This window comes from Delphinus delphis, chromosome 1 (genome assembly GCF_949987515.2).
Source record: "Delphinus delphis chromosome 1, mDelDel1.2, whole genome shotgun sequence".
NCBI classification, from domain to species: domain Eukaryota; kingdom Metazoa; phylum Chordata; class Mammalia; order Artiodactyla; family Delphinidae; genus Delphinus; species Delphinus delphis.
In genome coordinates this window covers 11,116,656-11,134,906 of record NC_082683.1, presented here as the reverse complement: position 1 = coordinate 11,134,906, position 18,251 = coordinate 11,116,656, and the positions used below count along the sequence as shown (strand labels likewise).

The window sequence follows — 18,251 nt, the reverse complement described above, 5'->3', positions numbered from 1 at the left end:
GCAAGGGGCATGACTTAGCCACTCTGAGCCTCAGTTCTTCATCTGTAAAGTGGGGATATGAACAGTATGTACCTCACAGTGTTGTCTGCAGGATTAAAGTACAGTAGCTAATCTAGTAACTGACAGCACAGCTCACCTGCAGGTGTCCCGGCCCTCATCTCTCCCCGGGCTTCGAGGCGCTGGGGCTGCTTTTTGCAATTACTGGCTGCTCTGCCTGAGGCTTTTTTCCTGGTCTCTGGAGCCGGCTTGGTCAGGGCCCAGGGTAAGCGGGAGGCCAAACCCAGCTGCCAGCATCTGTGTCCGTCTGCCTGAGGGTCCCTTTGTCTGTTCAGGCAGCCCTGGAGCATGACTGAGGGAGTTGGTGGGGAAGACCCCAGCTCCCCCGCCCCTCAACTGGGAAAACTCTGAGGCACGTGTCCTGCAGTTTCCAGAACTCTCCAGCAGGACTGTGTTCCAGGTGCCCTCAGGGGCAACTTGCTTGATTACGTGCCCTTCCTGGCTTCCCTTCTTCCCTGGCTCACTCTCCTGTTCCCCTGTTAGGGTTTCATGGGAGTCACATCCAATTTATGTGCTTTGAATTCTTGTCTCAGGGTCCACTTCCGCGGGCACCTGAGCCAAGACGACATATACATCATGCACATTGGCTTCTGGTGCAACTTTGGTTAGGGTGTCGCTCAGATCACCAGCCGGGGCAGCATGACTAACCAGCAACTCCAGCTGCTGCCCCTCTGCAGCCACTACTGCCCCGCAGCCACTGCTGCCCCACAGCCACTGCTGCCCCCCTGCAGCCACTACTGCCCCTCTGCAGCCACTGCTGCCCCTCTGCAGCCACTGCTGCCTTTCTGCAGCCACTACTGCCCTTCTGCAGCCACTGCTGCCCTTCTGCAGCCACTGCTGCCCCTCTGCAGCCACTACTGCCCCTCTGCAGCCACTGCTGCCCCTCTGCAGCCACTGCTGCCTTTCTGCAGCCACTACTGCCCTTCTGCAGCCACTGCTGCCCCTCTGCAGCCACTGCTGCCCCACAGCCACTGCTGCCCTTCTGCAGCCACTGCTGCCCCTCTGCAGCCACTACTGCCCCTCTGCAGCCACTGCTGCCCCTCTGCAGCCACTGCTGCATTCACACCTGGGCCGAGGCTCTCCTGAGCTGTTCTCACGATGACCTAGCACGACAGGGGGCCTGGTGCAGCCCATTCCTGCAGGACACAGGCCTCTGCTCATGCACAGCCCTGGATGAGTCCTTCTCAGAGCTATGTGGGGTCTGAGGCTCTTCTAACCCAACCCTCTTTCTATTAGGGGCTCTGGGCATTTGGGATACATTGGTCAATGAAAGAGGCAACAGTCTCTGCCCTCATGGAGCTTACATTCTATCTGGGAGCAGATAACAAAGAATATGATTAATAATAAATAAATCATATATTTTAAGGTTGGTGGAAGGAAGAATAGGGAAGGGATACCGGGAAAGTGTGAGTGTGTGTGTGTGAGGAAGGGACCTTTGAGCCCAGACCTGAAGGAGGACAGATTCAGCTGCAGGGCATCTGGAGGAAGGACGCTCCAGCCCAGACAAAGGCCGGAGGCCTCAGACACGCTGCCAGCAGTCCCGTGGATTCCTGCCCTCCTGCAGGGCTATCTGAGGAGGTCCACCTGCCCAGAGCCCACAGAAATCACCACTTGGTCCTTCTTGAGGTGTATCCCACCACAGCCCAATAAACCAGAGCCTTAATTTTAAACAGGTATCACTATGCACCCCCTGCCTTAGGCACCGGCATAATTGGGGCTAATAAACCATGTTATACCAGCTCACACTGTTTCAAAGGAACAGACCATTGGTCCATTTGTACCCACTTGTTCGGCAGATTCCTGCCTCGAGTAATTACAGACAATTACAGCAGCCGCCCAGCGCTCACTACAATTGAAATCAAGCCCCTGAAGAGTAACACTGTTGCATTTAACTCCCAGGGGATGAGGGAGCTAGGATTCAACACCCAATCATGCTCTCAGATGGTTTCGCAAAGTGCTCATGCTAGCCAGGGGCTAGCTTCATTTCAGGGGCCCTGGCCAGTCAAGAACGTGGGTGAGTGGGGTCCTGTAGGCCATTTGAACCAATCAGACAAAGCGTGATGCTTGCAACCCAAGTCAGGAGCACAAGCGAAGAGGTGCTCCTTACTAGGGCCTGGTCTCAGAACTTGCCTCAGGTGGAAACTGCCTCTTAACCAAGACGCTATAAGGCATGTTTGGGTCATTCATAGGAGAACTGTCTTCGGTACCAAGAATGCCAACTCCCTCGCCCCCATTCCTAATGGCATGTCTCACATGCTGTTGATGTATTGGAAACATTAACTGTCACTTTTTTTTTTTTTTTTAAAGAAGATGTTGGGTAGGAGTTTATTAATTTATTAATTTACTTTTGCTGTGTTGGGTCTTTGTTTCTGTGCAAGGGCTTTCTCTAGTTGTGGCAAGCGGGGGCCGCTCGTCATCGTGGTGCGCGGGTCTCTCACTATCGCGGCCTCTCTTGTTGCGGAGCACAGGCTCCAGACGCACCGGCTCAGTAGTTGTGGCTCACGGGCCTCGTCGCTCCGCAGCATGTGGGATCCCCCCAGACCAGGGCTCAAACCCGTGTCCCCTGCATCGGCAGGCGGACTCTCAACCACTGCGCCACCAGGGAAGCCCTAACTGTCACTTTTATTAGTAGAGCTACCAAGAGGCCTCCTATGATCAAGACTCAGTGTCACATGAGGCTGGGGAGAGAGGCCATCGAAAACTCACGCACTGCCAAGTTCTGAATGGCTCTGTCTAAACGAAGCATCGCAGAAACGGCGCCTGATTAGTTCGCAAAAGACCCGGTACAGATAAGTTCAATCAAGGCACTGTCTTCATCTTCTCAATAATCCAGAGAGGCAGGTCTCATTCTCATCACCATCAGTGCAATAAAATGCCTCCATCTGGCCCACGGTGACCTCTCTGACCTGTCCTCGGGGGTGGAGAACCCCTGTCTCAATGTACTTTCTCCTCTCCTTTCCTGCTGCCGCCACGCCAGCCAGGCCCCGTGGCATCCACCTGGAGCCCCAGAGCAACCTCCTACCCAGGCTCCTTGCCACCAGTGCCCCTCCCTCAAGCTGAACACGGGCCAGCCCCTCCTAGCAGACCTCCCATCCTCCCCGGCCGGGACAAAGCTCATGATCTGCGGCGTGGCATTCAACGGCCTCCACCATCTCATGCCCACCGCATCTCCGATCACCTCTCGAAGGCCCCTCGGCCCTCACAATGCTTGCTGTTCCAGAACCACTGCTCTGAAGTATTAGGTAATAAAAGGAGCCACCGCCATAGGGACTCCCCTGGTGGTCCAGTGGCTGAGACTCTGAGCTCCCAATGCAGGGCGCCGGGGCTCTATCCCTGGTCAGGGAACTAGATCCCACATGCTGTAACGAAGAGTTCACGTGCCGCAACTAAAGATCCCACATGCTGTAACGAAGAGTTCACGTGCCGCAACTAAAGATCCCACATGCTGTAACGAAGAGTTCACGTGCCGCAACTAAAGATCCCATGTGCTGCAACTAAAGATCTCGTGTGCCACAACTTAAAAGACCCTGCACGCTGCACCCAAGACCCGGTGCAGCCAGATAAATAAAAATAAATAATAAAAAGGAAGCCACCACCAGTTCTGGGGTCACAATCATCGTGACGCAACACAACCTGCTTCTCTGAGCGGGTGTCACGAGTTTCACCATTCAAGGTGTCAGATGCCTTGGCACCAGGAAATCCGGAAACTAGAGGCTTGTCCTGTGGCAGAAGGAAGTTGCACGAGGATGCATCAGACGGAGACATCAGACATGTGTATCAGGTGCATCACAATTTCTGCTTCCTAAAACAACAAAACCTGCCACCCAGATGTTAAGTAACTCCTAAATCCCTCTTTAATTAACTGGGTAAACTCAATGCCACATTGAGAGAATGCCTTCCTCTTGGCGTTTTTAGCCTTGAGAACGGAGGTCTGTAGTCCTAGGCTTGGGATTGAGAAAAGAAAAGCAAGGATTTGCTCAGGCAAATCCTCCTATGAGATGTTCTGTTTAACGGGATAATTGGCATGGAGACAGGAGGCGAGGAAGATTATCTGGGATTTTGTAGGTTGGCCTTACAACCAAGATAATCACCTGACATTCCAGTGTTCGTCATGCTTCACGACCTTCCTAAAATGGGGAGGGCGGGCATGTCCCAGAGACCAGGTAACCACTAAATTTTTATTGAGTACCTCCAGGTGCCAGGCCCTGTGAAGGGGGCTGAAGTTGCTGCAGGAAACAGAGCAGGTTGAAGCTTGCCTTCTGCAGGGAGAGACAGATACCAAACTAGGAACCAGGGGAGTCAATTAATCACTGGGGTGATGCAGAACCGTGGGGGCAGAGGGGGAGGCCCACTGAGATCTGCAGGCACATGAACATCTTTCTGACCTGACACTTGCATGACCAGCAGGAGCCAGACGTGCGCAGGGCTCCAGGAAGAGGGTCCCGGACCCAGAGAGCAGACCAGTTAGCACAAACGCCTGATGCAGGAAAGTGCTAGCGTTCTCCAGACCAGTGTGGTAGGGGCCAGTGAAGGGGAGGAGAGTGGGTCAGGGTGAGGCCAATGGCTGGTGGGGGAGGCAGGGTCTCCACCATTCAGCTGCCTTGTAGAGCCGGGACCAGCAAATCACAGCCTGTGGGCCAAATCTGGCCTACTTCCTGCTTTTACGAATAAAGTTTTATTGGAAGCAGCCAGGCCCATTTGCTGACAGTGTCTGTGGTTGCTTTGGCGCTGCCACCACAGCTTTCTGTCCCAAGTTGAGTAGCTTCAAGAGAGACCATATGGGCCACAAAGTCTAAAATATTTACTACCCGGCCTTTGGTAGAAAAAGTTTGCCAATCCCCTTTTAGGTCATGTAGGACGTTAGGATTTTACTACATGACCCTGTGTAATTAAGTAGCCACTAGAGGATCTTAACACGTTTGACTGAGTGGCCAAGTTCCTGCTATGTGTTAGTCATTGTGCAAAATGCTTCCAGAGACCTTGTTTCTTTATTACGATGTTAAAAGAAATAATGCATTTAGAGTGCTTAATTCCATGCCTGGCGCACCAAAGTGTTGAATAAAAGTTAATAAAATAATTTGGAAAAAATTGGCAAGGAGCATCAGTCTGCTGTCAAAGGTGGGGCTCTTCAGAAGCAGATCCTGAGAAGAGGACTGGACACAAGTGATGTATGAAATGTCTTCCAGTAGGAGCGCGAGGAAGGGGGTGGGGAAGGAAAGGCAGGCAAGTGAGGGTTCATCTCAGGCAAACGTGTGCCTGGGGGAGCCTCAGCCTGAACCTGCTGGGGCGGGGGGCCCTGAGTGTAAGTTACGCCTCAGAGCGTGTCCTGCTGTGATCGAGGGGGCTGGGCTTCCATACTCCCACACCGGTCAGTCACTGGCTGAGGGCTGCCTTGAACGGACATCAACTCCCAGGCATTTCCAGCTCTGTGGGCATGTGGGCAAAGCAACTCCAGAGGTCAAGGGCCATTTTCGGAAGAGGTCTCAGGTACAGGACATGGGAAGAAAAAGCATGCAGAAGCAGGCGGGGGGAGGGGGGCACAAGAATAGGCTTAAGGGGATGTAAGGGGATGTCGGTGGAGTGTTGTCAGCTTCATGTACCCATTGCTCAGATGCAGAGACCAAGGCTCGTGGACCAAGGCTTCTTGACTTGCTCTCCAGTGGGAGTCAGGGTTGCAATCTCTGTCTGACTCCAAATCCCACCCGCTGCCCTCTTTCCTAGCAGACCCCTCCTTCCTCCCTCCAGTGCTCATGAAAAATTAAAGCCCTCTGATGCTTCCTACTTCATGAAACAATCCTGCAGGTATGCTGGCTGCACTCTCCCGCAGATTGTCTTTCAGTGCCTGTAATTACTTAATCAGAAACAAATGATGGTCGTAAAAACTGGGAGTGTTCAATGTCTTCTGAATAGCCAAGGAAGGTTATCAAAATACCAAAGTTCGGACAAATATAACTTCTTTTATAGAGTCTCTCTAACAGCAAACTGTAAAACAGTCCTCTGCAAGAGGGGCTGGGAGATAAAGAATTGCTTCTTCCAGCAGTAATAAATCAAGCAACACTCCACGGACAGTGGAAATTGATTTTTCTCCCTCTTCACACAGCCACGGCGCTACCAAAGCACAGCACGATGCTCCCACAGTGACAGGCTTCAAGTTGGCCACATCAATTATCAAAATAAGAAATGTCAGGCCTTGGCACAGCAACGGTCCTACATATGCCCCCTCCCCGAGGCCTTTTATTTAAAGTTTAACAAGACTCAACCAGGCCAAAGCCTGGAGTTAATCTCCAAGAGAATCCTGCTTCCCTTCTGAAAATTCCCTTCAGTTGCTCAGGGGATCCCAAGTTAGCACAGGACTAATTCCAGGTCCAGGTGATCTGGTCAAATTAAAGTCTGTGTCAGGGGCTTCCCTGGTGGCGCAGTAGTTGAGAGTCCGCCTGCCGATGCAGGGGACGCAGGTTCGTGCCCCGGTCCGGGAAGATCCCACATGCCGCGGAGTGGCTGGGCCCGTGAGCCATGGCCGCTGAGCCTGAGCGAATGGAGCCTGTGCTCTGCAATGGGAGAGGCCACAACAGTGAGAGGGGCCCGCGTACCACATAAAAAAAAAAAAATTAAAGTCTGTGTGGATCTCTCTCCCTCTCTCTGTTTCACTTGCTCTCATGATCCCATTCTTACAGTCTTTTTCATTCATTTCTGCGTTCACATGACCCAGCTTAAGAAAGGTTGCTTTCCAGAATAATATGAACAGCCAGTACAAGGCTACACCCTTTCATCAATTGAAAAACAAAACAGATCCTCAAAGTCCCAACCTCCCCAGAGGTTCTGATTTCTCCCACTGTTTCCCACCGCATCCCCAAAATGGAGGCATGAGGACCGTGGGAGGAGAGACCGTACAGCTGGCCCTCCACATCTGAGGGCTCCGCATCCGCACATACGGAGGGCTGGCTGGACTGTACCATTTTATATACTTGAGCATCCACGGATTTTGGTACCCGAGGGGGTCCTGGAGCAAATCTCCCCCAGATACCAGAGGATGACTGTAAACAAAGCAGATTCAACAGCCCAAGCTCATTGCCAGCTTCTGCCTGTCTCACACTGACTAACGTCTCATTGGCCAGAGCAAGTCACATGGTCAGGTCTAAAGTCAGGGGCAGGAAGTCTACTCGGCCCACCACGTGGCCATGGCAACAGTGTGGGTAAGAAACATCACTCCGGGAAGCAAACACTTGGGACCAGAAATTCGGCCTGGTCGTCGTCGTCTAAGCGCTTTCCTCCTTTCCTTCTAAAACAGAAGGCAAATCATGGTGACAAGGGATTATATTGTTCACATAAACAATTAGACCAGACATGCTAAAACATGAATTCTTAATCCATACTCAAGATGTAGAGGGTACTCCTAAGAGATGACATCAGAAGAGATCCCTGAGCCTGTAGGAGAAATTCGGATTCCCCCAATATGACATCAGAGTGATACGGAACTATTACAAACTTTCATCTTAGTCAAAAAGCAATGATTTGCTTTCTAGACTGTCCTCCGTGTAATAAAACTACTAACAGTAAATCAACTGTACTGCAATAAAATAAAAATTTAAGAAGATAAAACTACTAATAGCATGTAATATTTGTTTAACAATTTACTATGCACTTTCCACAAACTTTATCTGTTTTTCCCCATAAAACGCTATGGATTTGTTGTTGCCATTTTACTGAGGAGGAAACAGGCTCAGAGAGGTTGGTTAATTTGCCGAAGGTCATTATTGGAATGACCTAGCTATTATGTGGAAGAGCTAGGACTCAAACCCAGACTTTAGATTATAATTCCTTTGTTCATTCCCGTATATTTCAATCCTTCCTTCCAGCTTCAGTAGCCAGCTTTATCTTTTTTCTGTCATCACTCAGAAATGGGACACTGCAGAGAAAGCAGGAGCAGACAGGTGTTGAAGTTAGCTATGGGCTGTGGTAACACATAATTCTGTGTCCCGTGTAGAGCATGGTTTGTGAACACTGAAAAGAAAACCAAACATGCATTGTAACGATTCATTTCCCATGGGCACTTGGGAGCAGAAGAACAAAGGCCAGGTGATGTTTAAGGTGTAACTCATCTAGAGCAGTGTCCTCAGCCTTGAAATCCTTTCCCTGTAGATTCCCGGGCTTCTGCAAGGGGGATTCAAAAGTCAGTTTCACAACCCTTTGGCAGACAGGCAAGGTGCAACAAATTTTCCCTCTTGCAACAGAATACCCGAAACCTCAAATGCACAGATTAAAAGGTAAAAGGACACTTAACCAAAAATGTCTGCAAAATGACAAGCTTATCCCTTACCCCTCCGCTGGCAGAAATACAAAGGGTTTTGTTCTGTTTTTTTCTTTTCAGTATTGAAATGTGGCCAAGCCAGTTATGATAAAGAGATTAATTGTTCTTTCAGCGAACTCCTTAGTAAGAAGACATTCAAAACGCATGATTTCCCCTCATATTCTCAAGGCACAGATCTGGCGAGGTAGAAGAGAGGAAATGGGGCTGATCTGGCTTCATTTCAGACCCTGGTGGTGCACGAGGCTGCCTTGCAAAGGAAGAGGTTTGCTCCCGCTGTCAGCTCATGGCTGACTTTGACTGCAGTGTATTTTAATGAGAAATTAGTGAGTAACGAAGGCACTACTGGGGTGAGAGCCTAGTCCGATCCCAGAAGGGTCATTTCTAAAATGACCCTTTCTAAAACCTCACCTCCAAATATGCTGTATTCATAATCACATTGACCGGAACCCCCTGGGGCCAGGCAGAGGCTTTTCTGAAGCTGGGCCAACAGAAGACGGAGCTGGCTTTCCTAACTCTTGTGCAAACCTGCTTCCCTTGGAACGAGGACTAAATCAGGCAGAAGCCAGCCTGAGGTGGAGGGCGAATAAAGATGCCTAACTGGCGAGAAGAGCTTCCAGTGGGCTCTTCTGAGGGCAGGATGTCCACTCAGGGGCTGAAGACCACGGGCTCTAGAGTCAGGAAGACCTGGGTTCAAGTTCGGACGCTGATCTGGGACAGGCTGGCTTCCGTCACTGAGCTTCCTTGCCACATGTGCGTCACAAGGGCTCGCTCTGTGGACAAGGAGTCGTGTCTTAGTCCGCTTAGGCTGTGATAACGTATCACCGTAGACTGGTCGTTTTAAATCACAGACATTTACTTCTCACGGTTCTGGAGTCTGGAAGTCTGAGATCAGGGGGTCCACGTGATCAGGTTCTGGTGAGGACCCTCGTCCTAGTGTCCTCACATGGTGGAGAGAGGGGGAGGGAGAGAGAGGGAGGGAGGGAAGGAGACTCAGGTCTCCTCAGCTCCTCATAAGGACGCCAATCCCATCATGGGGGTCCCACCCTCGCAACCTCATCCAAACTCAATCATCTCCCAAAGGCCCACCTCCAAACACCATCACATTGTAGATTACAGCTTCAACGTGTGCTTCCTGGCGGGACACGAACGTTCAGACTACATGCAGCACGAGGTACTAGCAGAAACCAGGAGGCACCGAGCCGGGCAGAGACGTAGCGGACGTGGCCTCCCAAGTTCAGGTGGAGAGTCCTCGGTGTACTTCTAGAGACAGGTTGGCCGTGTAGCCAACTTCCCCTCCAGCCAGTGGGGTGTGTGGAAGCCTTCGAGGCCTTTTCTCCAGCCAAGAGGTAGCTTTGTGTGCCCACTAACTCCCTGGGTTTCTCCTAAGCGGGGGCAGAGTCCCCGGAACGTGCACCCCACTTGGCCACTGCTTTCCTCCTTGCTCTTGATTGGAAGCTAAACGCCACCTGAGTGATCATTGAAGCACCATTGCCAGGGGCACCTCACAGAGCATGGGCACAGAGGGCCTCCGGGCCAGCAAGGGGCTGCCCCCCACCCCGCGCCCCTGCAAAGTGGCGAAGGAGCAGCAAACCTCAGTGCAAAGCTGGAGGCTGCGGCTCATTTGCTCCTTTGGAACGTGTGGGAATCTGCTGAGACCTCCCGCTTAATGAATGTTAGTTACTTCTGGAGATCACAACTTCCCAGGAGTGCTTTCTTCGCTCCTTCTTTAAACAACGACAACAACAAAAAACAACACCTACAATGATGTAATGTACAAGTTGACTTTCAAATTTTGTATTTTATATATACATGTATTTTTTTTTCCAGAAAAGTTTTCAAAAGTTTTTCTCACCTGGGATTAGAATTGTACCTGATATCAAAATCCCCTGGATGGAGGGGTGGGGGATGAGAGGGAGGTGAAAGGGAATTTAGGGACAAGCACAACAATGGCTTGTTGCAAGTCTTGATTAACTTATTTTTTTCAGCTGAGGAAATCCATGTCATTGTTCCCATTTTATAAGTGGAGGCAGGAGCAGAAGTTCAGAGAGGTTATGTAATCTGTATTAGGGCACACAGCTGGCAGGCAGCGGAGATGGGATTTGAAAGAGCATCTGCCTGGCTTCAAAGCCCCTTCCTTTCTCCTAAGCACACCTCTCCCTCGCCCTGCACGAGGACATTTCACCGTCATGAAGTGTGAACTTCAGCCACGGACTTCATCCACCCCAGCACGAACTGATAGAAAAATCTGGATCATGGATTTGAATGTTGTGGACCTGCTTAATTTACGCGGTTTGAAAGGCTGCGTTTTATATCTGACGATGTTCGGCACCATCCTTCCTCTGGCCTCCTCACTGTCCCACATAAATCATCGTCCTTCCTTGTCTGCGTCCAAGCCCAGGGAGCTGTCCCCACATCCTGTCCACCCAAACCCACTTTGACTTTCAGGCCCAGGTCAGGGGCCCTGCACCAAGAACTCTTCCCAGTGGCTGAAGTTGACATCTGTCTCCCTCTCTGAATCCCCAAGGCCTGTGCCAACTTGTCACAGGCTGGTTAGAGGGGAGCCCCCAAGTTCTGGCCAAGTGTCCCCGTAGAGGGAGCCCCAGTCACCCATACTTGGGGCCCCCGCTCTGCCCTTCACCCACTCCTTCTGGCTGGCCAGTTTGGGAGAAGGAAAAGGGTCTGCCCAGAGCCTGTCTTCCCAAGGGACATATGCATCCTGGTCTGTTCTCTGCCAAAGTTACTAAGAAAGACTATGGCTGGAGAGCTGGGGGCCTGTGGTCCTTCAGCCCAGCCTGCCACTGCGGTGGAGAATTGGCCAAAACCCAAGTCTGATTTCCCAGTCAATCAGCTCCGTTGGTAATGATTGTGATCTCCATTTGTCTTCCTCCCATGTCTTTAATTCTCAGTTGAAATCAAACTGGGGATGGAAAGAAGAGTGTCCTCTTCCAACACAACCCCACCAATACTGTCTGGTATTATCTGTGATTGTTTCATGTGTGTAAGCCCAGTTTCTGAACATAAGCAGGAGGTGCTCAATACATGCTTGCTGTGTGAGTGAAGAGACCACTTGAAGGCATGCTTCCTGGATCTCCCTCAGTGCCCTCCAATTGCAGACACTCTCAGTAAACTCTCGGCAATTGACAATAACCAAGGTTTGCTGCTCTCTGAGCTGTGGTTATTGTATAAATTAAAAGTGTTGATATCACTAATGCACTCTACTTGGCAACATCTTCTATAAAGCGAATTGTGACCCATCCTCTCTAGTTAACTCGGAATTGTCCAAATGCACAGTTAGACTGCAACAAAACTCTGTTGAGGATGTGTCCCCAAAGGTAGCCATAGTTTATTTTGTTAGATTTGGGGAAACCATGGCATCTAACAATGATCCTCAGGAAGAAAGGTGCTGTGATCTATTAGTGATGTCTGCATGGAAACCAGAATTAGGAATGGTGTTCTGTGTGTCAAGCATTTGCCATCCCAGGACCAGAGGAGTTCAATGATGCCTGGATTCAGGATTGAGCAGCAGTGTAGCCCAGCAGTTAACAGCATAGAGTCTAGCAGCAGCAGACTGCTGGATTCAGGTCCCTGCCCTGGATGTGTGACCTTGGGCAAGTCTCATACCTTCTCTTTGTTGCAGTGATCTCTGCTAAAAATGGAGACAGTAATAGTATCAATTTTATAGGGATGTTATGAGGATTAAATGAAATGATCTGAGAAGTTCTGGTAATAGTGCCTAGCACTGAGTAAGTGCTACATTGTGTCAGCTATAAGTAAGATGGTGATGAAATAAAAAGGTTAGAATTCAGTGATAATAAAGAAAAGAACAGCCACGTCTCTAACAACGCAAATTAAAAAGGTAGGTTTCGGGCTTCCCTGGTGGCGCAATGGTTGAGAGTCCGCCTGCCGATGCAGGGGATGCGGTTCGTGCCCCGGTCCGGGAGGATCCCACATGCCGCGGAGCGGCTGGGCCCGTGAGCCATGGCCGCTGAGCCTGCAAAGGTAGGTTTCAGAACGGCATGCAGGTATACGTTAAACCCATATGTATACATTATATCCACATGTATATACAATATCCAAATGTGTCTAAAGGCCTGGAAAGACACAGGGATTAATTAATTATAGCAGGGTGGGAATTTGGAGTTAACTTACAATGAGCATGTATCATTTCCCTGAGGCAATAAAGCTATTAAAAATCCAAACCAACAAGCAAACACACAAAGCATCACATCTCTTCTTTGAAGGAAAGAGGCCAGAGTCTGGATCACATTATAAATGAAGTCTCCACCTGACATTTAAGCCCTAAGCGTGATCATGCCTGGAAACAAAAATGGTACTTCCGGGGTTAAGGTGCGCCTGGCCATTAACCCAACAGACTCTGTTGCTTGTTTCCAGTTATAGTCTCATGATGAGAGAACCTACTGACAAAATCTCTAAAATCGTGTGTTTTCTAAAGTGCAGACACCCTGCTGGCCACCTGACCCAGCAGCCCGGGCTTAGCTGTAAGCCACCTTCAGGAGATAAGAGTAGGTTTAGAGGTTTCCTGAATGCAAGAGTAATTAACAAGTCTTTGAATTAATCAATCCTTCCCAGGCCTTGGGCTCCTCAAGGCTATGCAGAAGGAATGGAAGATAAATGGGTTTTGAAGGTATTTTTTTTTTTTTTAAAGAAAAAAAAACCTTGTCATGTACAGAAATCGAAGAAGCAATTGTTTTTTCAAATAGAAAACACCTGGGGCTTCCCTGGTGGCTCAGTGGTTAAGAATCCACCTGCCAATGCAGGGAACACGGGTTCAAGCCCTGGTCTGGGAAGATCCCACGCGCCGCGGGGCAACTAAGCCCGTGAGCCACAACTATTGAGCCTGTGCTTTAGAGCCCGCGAGCCACAACTACTGAAGCCCGCGTGCCTAGAGCCTGTGCTCCGCAACAAGAGAAGCCACCGCAACGAGAAGCCCACGCACCACAATGAAGAGCCACGACTAGGAAAAAGCCTGTGTGCAGCAACGAAGACCCAACGCAGCCAAAAATAAATAAAAAATTTAAAAACTAAAATAAAATAGAAAGCTACTGAGCATCGCATATTATGAGTTTGAAAAGAAAAAAATACCCAGTGAAGAGCTTTTCCAGGTACACGGCGTTGCTTTGGCGGAGGCCTCAGTGTTCACATCTGGAATATGGAGCACCTAGAACTTCGTTCCTCCTGCGAATGCAGGTAAACAACTGGCCTAAAAGATGGGCTGAGATATTCAGCCTCTGGTGCTGGCAATGCAGAGGTTGTGACTGCTCTTCTTTAACAATACCCTGAACTGGGAACCAGGCAGAGAAGATGCGGTCTGTGGCTACAGCCCATGGGTACTGTCTAGAGATCGTTCCATGCATTTTCTAGGATCTCATTTCTAAAAACCTTTTATTATGAAATTGTGACCTACTCACACAAAGTTGCAAAAGTAGTACAGAGAGGTCTCCTGTGTTCATAGTAAGGCTTCTGCCATCTTCACAGCCATAATATCAAAACCAGGAAATTGATATTGGTGCAATGTTGCAGATTTTGCAAGTTTTTATACACACTCTTTCTTTTCTTTTTTTGGTGGTGGGTATGTTGGTGTTCTGTGACATTTTATCCTATTTATGGTCCCTGAGGACTGGCCAAAGCTCTCAGGGTGGAAGATGGAGAAGCCAGAGCTGTCTGTTAGCCTTCAACATGAAGAGGGGCTGGTGGCCTCTGTGGGAAGGCACAGGCCTTGAGCACCAAAGCAGAAGGGCCTTTCCCAGAAAATCCAACTTCAGGGGAAATACTCCCCTTTCCCCACCAGGAACTGTAGGGACCCCTCCCCTGCAGCCTGTTCCCCTCCATTAACTGTGGCAGAGCCTGAAGATCCAGGCTGCACCAGGAGTAGCTGCCTCTTCTGATCAGCCTGTTACTTCCCCTTATGACTAATTCCTTGATTCAAGTCAGCCTCCTTGTGCCAAGCCAAAGCCCTCTCCTGGAGGAGGAGTGAGAGTGGCTTAAGAGTACTTTCTCCATCGAGGGTGTTCTCAGGCAACGGCCTAATGGAAACATTCAGTGGCTATATCTGATGAGACGTTTTTAAAAGAAATCTTAGCATGTCTGCCCATGTTTAGGGTGGTGCCGGATAAGAACTTATGAAAGGAATTGGCATTTCCACTTAGAACATCAAATAGGTTTCAGCTCATTAACTAATTGCAGTTGATTGTTAGTGGCTGCCTGTAGCACTGTGTTGAGAAGGATTCTGAGGCTCAGAGTAGTCTCAGTGGATAGGAATGCTGGGATCAGTTAGTAATGTCTGCCATGGGGAGTGATGGCTCGTGGGCCATGTTTATTTATCATCTTTGATAGAGTCCTTTAATAGCAGGAAACTGAGGCTTAGAGTGACTTGCCTGTGGCCAAACAGAAAATTGGAGACAGAGCAGAGAACATGTATCTTTTGACTAATTAGTGTTCTTTTTCCTACACAGTTCAGGAGACCATTCTGATGCAAAGCTTTCTCTTCAGCAGCTTTGGCTCACTCAGCTGAGGTTGGATATCATCCTCTGAGCTAAGGATAAGCATCTGCCTGTCCCAGGGCCCTGGAGGCAGCCTCAGCAATCCTGGGCGTGACAACACGCCTTAACCTTAGTGAGCAGTTATTTGCAGCAGGTCCGTGACAAGAGCACTGGCTCCGTTAGTCTACCCGAAGACCTTTGAAACATAAACTCATATTAGCCCCATTTTACAGAAGAAGAGGTTGAGGCTGAGAGACACCAACCTCAACAAAATTAACATAAGTTAACAGATAGGGAGCGTTCATTCTATGCCAGCCACTTACAGGTGACTTACAGGCAACTCCCCATTGAATCCTCCCAACAACCATACGAGGTGGACCAATTATTATCCCCATTTTACAGATGAGGTAACTGAGGCCCAAAGAGATTAAAGAAAAAAGAAGTTAACAACTCCCCTCACCAACCTCCCCCCACCACCAAAAAAAAAAAAGAGATCAACTTGCCCAAAGTCACAAAGCCTAGTAAGTTGTCGGACCCAGGTCTGTGGACTCCCAACCATGTGACATGACAATATTTTCTGGTTTTTCCAGAGGGTGGGCTCATTCCTGAGCTGAGTTCTTCCCACATTCCTGTAAGCTGAAAACTGTCAGAAGGATGAGAAAAGTGTTTTTTTGTTGTTGTTATTGCCCGTGTATCCTTGAGGGCTCATTTAGATTCATTTCTTAAAAGATGATTTTCTGGGAGAAAACCCAGTGGATTCTGAAGAAATCTGCCTTTCTTGGTTAAAAAGAACTGGGTGGAACCTGATACACTGTGTCCAAGTCACAGGCAAGAGGGACTAGAGGATGGGCTGGTCTCCAAGGCAGCACTGGATGACCGGAAGCTGACCTTCTCAAGGCACCTCCCTGGTCATCTCACCACCATTTTGCTCAAGGGAGGAAAGAATAAAAGTTGAAATTTTTGAAAATCAGGAACACGATCAAGCTGAAAACCTCGAGAACAGCGCTCAGACCAAAGGAGTTGTTACTGGGGCAAATATCAACCTAATACCACCTCATGTCCATTAGGAAGGCTGTTACCTGAAAGATGGAAAAGAGCAAGGACTGGGGAGACTGGGGAGAAGCTAGAAGAACCCTTGGGCACTGCTGGTGGGAGTGTGAAATGGTGCAGCTGCCATGGACAACAGTCCGGCAGTTCCTTGAAAAGTTAAACCTAAAATGATCATATGACTCAGCAATGCCACTGCTCGGTATATCCCATTATCACATTGTTCACTTGAAATATACACAATGATATTTGTCAGTCAGTCCTCAATAAAGTAAATTTTGAAAAAGAAGGGAACTATATTCAATATCCTGTGATAAACCATAATGGAAAACAATATGAAAAAGAATGTGTAAATATATATATGTGTGTATAACTGAATCACTTTGCTGTACAGCAGTAACACAACATTGCAAATCAACTATACTGCAATTTAAAAAGAAAAGAGAAAATCACCTATTTTTTTTTTCTTTCGGTACGCGGGCCTCTCACTGTCGTGGCCTCTCCGGTTGCGGAGCACAGGCTCCAGACGCACAGGCCCAGCGGCAATGGCTCACGGTCCCAGCCGCTCCACGGCACGTGGGATCCTCCCGGACCGGGGCACGAACCCGCGTCCCCTGCATCGGCAGGCGGACTCTCAACCACTGCGCCACCAGGGAAGCCCGAAAATCACCTGTTTTTATTGACCTTAAAAATGGCGATTGTAATAGAGACACAGATGTAGAGAACAAATGTGTGGATACCAAGGGGGACACGGGAGGGGTGGGAGGAACTGGGAGACGGGGATTGACACATATACACTATTGATACTATGTATAAAATACACAACTGATGGGAACATACTGTATAGCACAGAGAACTCGACCTAATGCATTGTGGTAACCTAAATGGGAGCGAAGTCCAGAAGGGAGGGGATCTCTGTATGTGGATGGCTGACTCATTTTGTTGCGCAGTGGAGACCAGCACAACCTTGTAAAACAGCCACACTCCGATAAAAATTAATAAAATAAATTAATTTAATAAAATGGTGATTGTGTCATGAATTAGTCACAAAATACCTGGACTCACACCTGCACACAGGCCCACCAGGGACTCCGGGGGTGATTCTGAAGTTCGACAGTCTAGTTTCGGGTGTGTGCAAACGGCATTTCAAAACCAAGCCAGTTCCTGACAAATCATACTGCACAACTAAGACAAGATTCTTCCTTCAGAGCCAAGCCCGGTTATATTTCATTTCTCCTGGATTATAGCTCCATGAGGGCAGAGACCGCTGATGTCCCCAGGGGTGCACAGAGCAGGCTCTTAAAGATGGACTGGTGACAAATGAAAACGGTCCACCTCCCATGCAGAGGCCAGCTGTGCCAGGAGAACGGCGGCGACAGAAGCCCAGAAAACAGTGTCTGAGGCAGCGTGTGTCTTAACGAAGCTCCAGCGGATGAGCTGTTGGTCTCATTGTCAGTGGTGGACGACTCTGGGGATGACCAGGACCCCTCCTCCACTCCTTCACTGCATTTAACCACTGTTTTCCCCCATCCAACCTAAGGACATTACAGAAATGAACGCTTGCCGAATTCCTGACCCCGAGAAGCAGCGGAGCCCTGTGCGGAGTGCCGTGCCCCAAGCACTCACTCAATGGTGAGCTGAAAGAAGCCTCCTTTCGGTTTTATTATGACATTAGCGACTGTTAATTAGGGTGCTGTTGCAGCGGCAGTCAGTCGCCCCCATTCTCACAGCGCTGATTTCTCTCGGCTTTGCTACCACAGAGAAGGAAAAACAAGCCCCCTATTGTTCTGGGGGATTCTCTATTTACCTTATTGTACTATCATTCCTATCTATTTTGAGCTGCTTATCATCTCAAAACAGTTGTGGAGAAGCACTTTTGTTAAAGGAAGAATGTGGTTTTCATCTTTCATGATAGAAGCCCATTTGACTGCTGGGCTAGTCCTGGCGCTAGGCGCTCGGGTCCAGAGGGCACCGGTTGGTTCTGTCTGGTCTTTTGGCCAAAGCTTTTGGTTAGGATATGAGGCAACTCGATTGTCTCATCAAGACCTCCTTTCATCTGCATCATCTCCTGAGGCTTGAACCATGTGATTAGTCTGTGATAATGTAACACTGCCCACGGGTGGCCAGGAACCCAGCTCTGGGCCAGACCGCCCGGACAGCTGCTGCTCCACTGGTGCTAGAAGTCAGGACTGTGGCTACCCTGGGGACAGGTAAGTGACTGGGAGGGGCTGCTCGACTTACGAGGGTCTGGCCACTGTGAAAATCCTTCTAGCTGTTTATTTATGAACTAACCACTCTGGGCCTTGGTCTCCTTATCTGTAAAATGGGGCCAACAGTTC

The 18,251-nt window shown here is 49.3% G+C and overlaps 1 protein-coding gene across 1 annotated transcript in view; it reads right to left on the bottom strand.

Annotated features, from left to right (window-relative positions):
* The window catches only part of KAZN (kazrin, periplakin interacting protein), a 461,784-nt gene that overhangs the window by 302,559 nt on the left and 140,974 nt on the right, over nucleotides 1-18,251 (bottom strand). The window lies entirely within an intron of this gene.